The sequence below is a fragment of the Melampsora larici-populina genome (assembly GCF_000204055.1).
Source record: "Melampsora larici-populina 98AG31 unplaced genomic scaffold MELLAscaffold_19, whole genome shotgun sequence".
Classification (NCBI taxonomy): domain Eukaryota; kingdom Fungi; phylum Basidiomycota; class Pucciniomycetes; order Pucciniales; family Melampsoraceae; genus Melampsora; species Melampsora laricis-populina.
In genome coordinates this window covers 1,232,776-1,238,441 of record NW_006768783.1, presented here as the reverse complement: position 1 = coordinate 1,238,441, position 5,666 = coordinate 1,232,776, and positions in this window count along the sequence as shown.

Here is a 5,666-nt window from a genome sequence, read left to right as displayed (position 1 = left end):
TCACGTTCAGTGTTCTCTAACAAATCCCACTCTTCGTCGTTCCCTTCGGATTCCCGTTGGCGAACCAACTCGAATTTCCGTAACCGCCAACCAAATCAATCTCACAATAACTTTCGAAATTCCTCAGCGACTCCCATGGATTTAGACGTCGCCGAGGTGAGTAAATCAAGATGTTATAATTGCAATAAGACCGGACATTTCTCGAAAGAATGTCGCGCTCCAAGGAAGAAAACTAATCAACCGAATTCTAATCATCGCACTCAGAATAAATTCTCATTTAACCTAATGGAAGACTCCGATAGAATTGAAGATTCCGGAGAAGGGACTGTAGAAGTTGATCTACATTACCAAGAAGAAACTACTCAAATGGAACTAGACCTGAATTATTTAGAGGAATCCTCCGAAGTTGGATTTAACCCTCACTTTATCGACGAGAACAACATACCCGATAAACTCCTAGACCTAGTATTCAATACCCCCGACAATAGAACTCCTATGGAAAGACTCAAGGACAATTTAGAAGTAGATGAAGACGTCACTCACCTACACCCAGAAGCAATTGAATTCACGCCGGGTCTACGAGACCATTACACCCGACGCGACGTAAACCATACTAGAGGTCTTCTTGCTCAAGACGAGATGATGGCTGTCAAGAAATTATGGTGTGAAACTATGTCTGATGGAGACGAAGATCTTGAACACTTCCTTCACGAGATCGAAGATGTCTATTCGAATCCTGTCTCTTCCCATTACGAGACCGACATAGCCGCTTACTCAAACCAAAATGAAAGCTTAGATAGTCACATCACCACTAAGACAACCGAAAAAGACACCTCTTCTCGCAGCTCTTCAGTTCTCCCGCCTTCTCTATGGGACGGAAAAGAACAAGTTTACATCCAAGAAAATTACCAGCTCAATGTAGACGAATTATTGGAGATCTTCGCCGGATATGGTGATAAGGAAACTACTCCAGAACGTATTGTCATAGATCTTACTAAAGATGAAGAAGAACCTCAACCTTTGTTCATAAAAGAAGTTGAGGACTTTATAGAAGAAGCTCCTAGTTCAAGTCAGATCACTTTAGTTGATGCAACAGAAGACATCAAAGAAATTAGTATTGAAGAATGGAGAAAATCAGTCAGCAATGGTAAAAGAAAATATGAACCTGATATTTTATTTCCACAAGAAGAAATAAGCCCACGAAAGAAATTTCCTCGTCGTGGTACCCCCTATCCCTATCTTCCGTCGAATTCAACTCTGTCATTCAATTATCTCGAATTGAACCTCTCTGAAGGAGAAACTCAATTACCCCGATTCGAATTCTTAGCCGGTGGTCTCCGAGCCACCACAATTATCGACACTGGCGCCGGTACAATTTATATTAGCAAGAAATTCGCCAGGACCGCATGTCTTCAAGGAAGGATGAAGGTCGAAATCTGCCCAGCTCGACAAGTCAAAGTAGCTAATGGTCAAACTACAATCATCAGACACAAGGCTAAGTTTAGCCTCCGATGGGGTCAAGACTACCTCCAACACTGTGAAGCTCTCATCACCGACTTACCCGGGTTTGACCTTGTTCTTGGTCTACCGTGGTTAAGAAAGAACGAAGTTGTTCCCGACTATAAAACACTCGGATGGAATTTTAAGTATCATCATAAAGACATCAAGATCTTACCTCAAAATCATCCTGAAGGGAGACAACAGACATTATTCATGCTTGACGCAGAAGGAAGATCCTCAGAATCAATCAGAATGGAAGCAATAGCACGAAAGTTTGTTCCAAACTGCTTCAAAGAATCAATATCGACCGACACCAAACGTAATTGGTCACACATAATCGACACTGGCGACGCCAAGCCAGTAAAAGTTCATGGCAGACCTTATACGCCACCGGAACATCTTTTAATTGATAAGTTTGTGAAAGAAGGACTCGAAGAAGGTATTATTCGTCCTTCTAACTCTCCCTGGTCTGCTCCGATAATTCTTGTAAAGAAAGCTAACGGAGAGACTCGTGTTTGTGTAGATTTCAGATCTCTCAACGCATTGACAAGAAAGAACTCGTATCCACTCCCTAGAATTGATGAAGCGTATCAATTCCTCAAGGGCGCAATTTGGTTCACGTGCATAGATTTAAAAAGTGGGTTTTGGCAGGTTTCAATGGAGCCATCTTCAATTGAAAAGACAGCCTTTGGGACCAAAAAAGGATCATACGAATTCTTGGTCATGCCATTCGGGCTGTGCAATGCGCCAGCAACCTTTCAATCTATGATGAATGATATACTGAGACCTGTTTTGGATAAATGTGCTTTAGTTTATCTAGACGATGTAGTGATCTATTCATCATCTTTCGAACAACACATCAGAGACGTAACAAGAGTTTTACAACTTTTAGATGGTGCGAATCTTGTCTTATCGCCAAAGAAGTGCAAATGGGCACACACTGATTTAATTTTTTTAGGACACAAAGTCAACGGTCAAGGTATTCAGGTTGACAATGAGAAGATCAAGAAGATACAAGAATGGCCCACTCCAACGAACATTACTGAAGTTCGTGGATTTCTTAACTTATCAACATATTATAAGCGTTTTATCAAGGACTTCTCGAAGATTGCAACGCCGCTTTACGCCTTGACAGAAGGCTCCCCGAAAAAGCGGGCTGCAATTTCGTGGGGGAAGGAGCATGATGCTGCCTTCAAATCCCTCAAGCATCATCTTGCCAACACCGCCCTCCTATCCCATCCAATTCCATTCAGACCTTTCGTTATTGATACTGACGCCTCTGGTTTCAACATTGGCGCCGTCTTGCAGCAAGATCCAAATTCAGAACTTATTAACTCCTCCTTCTCACTCGTCGAATACAACAAGAAAGTCAAGAACTCGACTCTTAGGCCCATTGCCTACGAATCTCGAAAGCTCTCGAAGACAGAGCAGAACTACTCAGCGCAGGAGCGTGAACTCCTAGCTATCGTACATGCCTTGAAGAAATTCCGAGGATTCATCGAAGGATCCCCTATCCTCGTACGGACTGATCACGAGTCCCTCAAGCATTTCAAAACCCAACGCCACGTAAATCGGCGACTCGCAAGATTTGTTGATGAAATTGAATTCTTCAACGTTCTCATAATCTATCGCCCCGGTTCTCAACAACTCGCCGCCGATGCTCTCTCTCGACGCCCAAACACTGAAGCAGACGTTGATCCACCCGAAACTGCTGCCCCTTTATTCGTCACTGAACAAGAAACTTTAGACAGTTTCGACACCATCTCCCAATACCGCGAACAACTCCTTAAAGGCGTCGATCCCTCTCTCGTAGGATCTGGAAGATTCTCTATTCAAGATAATACCTTGATGATACAGAACTTGGACAACGAAGGTAAACTCCCAGTTCCCAGCAACCGCCGCGAAGCCGAAGAAATCATCAACGGCATTCACACCGATCTAGGACATCGAAGCGTCAAAGATACTTTAGATGCGGTCCAGAAAAGACTTTGGTGCCCTGATATGACCAAAGTTGTTGAAGGTGTCATCGAAGTCTGCAACCCCTGTCAACTCTCTGCACCTCCAACCTCAAAACAAACCACCAGCCTCCGAGTCATTGAGCGTGGTGGACCCTTCAAGAAGTGGGGAATGGACTTTGTAGGTCCTCTTCCTCGAACCGCAAACGGTTACCAATACCTAGTCACCGCCATTGACTACGGTACAGCGTGGGCTTGTGCGATCCCGCTCAACAAGCAGTCTGCTAAAGCTGCCATCCAAATGGTAAAGAGTCTCATCTTACAATTTGGACTTCCTGAAGAAATAACCACTGACAATGGCCCTGAATTTGACTCCTATGAATTCATTAACTTCTTAAAGGCCAATCTCATCCAACACAACCGAACCAGCCCTTATCACCCTCAATCCAATGGACTTGTCGAAAGATTCCATCAGACCTTAATCTCATCAGTTCGAAAACTTGTCTCACCTGACTCTCAAAACCTCTGGGATGAAGTTCTCGAACAAGCTCTATTTGGCTACCGTGTATCCAAGAACGCCACATTAGGAAAATCACCATATTTCCTAGTTCACGGTATAGAACCACGTCTACCTCACAATCCTCGCTTCTTTGGCCCAGTACCTCCTATCTCAACTCAAGAAGCTGAATTAATTTACCGCAAACGTAACTTAGATTCAAAAGAACTCAACATAGCGCGACAGGAAGCTATCAACACCGCCAATGAGAAAGCTCAAAGACGTGCCGCTCAGTCTGAAGAGACTTATGTTGAACAAAACTTCAAAGAAGGTGATCTCGTCCTGAGAAGATTTGAAGACCGCCCAACCAAACTTCACCCTCGATGGGACGGACCCTTCGTCATCCAAGACATCCATCCAAATGGAAGTTGTGCACTCATGACTTCTGGAGGACACTCTCTAAGGTTACCAACCAACCAAGACCGCTTAAAACATTATAAAGGTGATCCCAATAACTTTTTCTACGCGTCTGCTGATGTTAAAAGACGCGACAAATGGGCTCTGCAACGCAGAGGAATGTTAAGCTATAACAATTAAGAATTGTTTTCTTTCCTTTTCTATTTATATTTTATATTTATTTTCTCTCAATTGTTCTCTTATAACTAACTTGTAGTAGTATAATGGATATGTTTCTATTTATTTTTATTATTGTTTTTCCTTTATACTTCTCTTTCCAAATATTTCTCTTCTCGAATACAGTGCTTCGAACTGGAGAAGGGATGATGTGAAACCTCCGGATCCGTTTAATAAAGCCTCGCCGGATCCGGGTTTCTTGTAGTGGTGAACCATCATATGGTCCACGCGACGCGCCTGTTTTATTTATCTCTTTCCTTATATATTATATCGATATCTTCTCGATATCCTTTTCCAATCTTGTTTCCTTATTTGTTTGCCGCTTCCGGCTTTTATCTTGTGCGCTCGTATCTTGTAGCTTAGAATGAGATTTCACTGCGAAAGTCTCGCCTATAAAAGGCGGACCTTTCTTCGCTGCAATTCAATCCCCAGCTTGCTCTCTACTGATTCACCGCACAGTGCCTTTTGCCTAATCACTTCCTTATAATCCTCGAATCCGCTATTCTCGCATTATAAGCCTTTACCCGAATTAGACTCTCGGTACTTCTGAACCCTAGTAGATTCACAGCAGGTTGTATTCTGGGTTGTATTATGTAACATGGATGGTAGTTCTTCCCTAGCAAGACAATCCAATTCCAATGAACATCTTTTCGAACGAGCTCTTACGAAACCAGGGAACCATAACCACTCGCTCTCACTACAGACCTTCACCATGGCCTTTTTCTCTCTCACCAAGGGCCTATCAATCGGCCGATGAAACGACTTTGCAATGCCAATATTGAGGAAGATTGGCATGGTGGAGCAATTGGTGGTCAGCAGTCTATTCATTCACGGACTCAATTAAATGGAATATCCAATTCCCAAAAGGTCCGCAATTGTAAATTATTTCCCAAAAGGGAAAAGATGGCTGGTTAGTGACGACAACTGACCTTAAGATGGATATTCTGACAGCTTTCAATCTTCCTGATTGGGAAGATTGAACAACAATTTCATTCCTATTCAAACCATCCCTGGTAGGTGAGGTCGAATCTTTCATGTGATTGAATGAGACCAAACTCACCAACACCTTCAATTTCTGCATC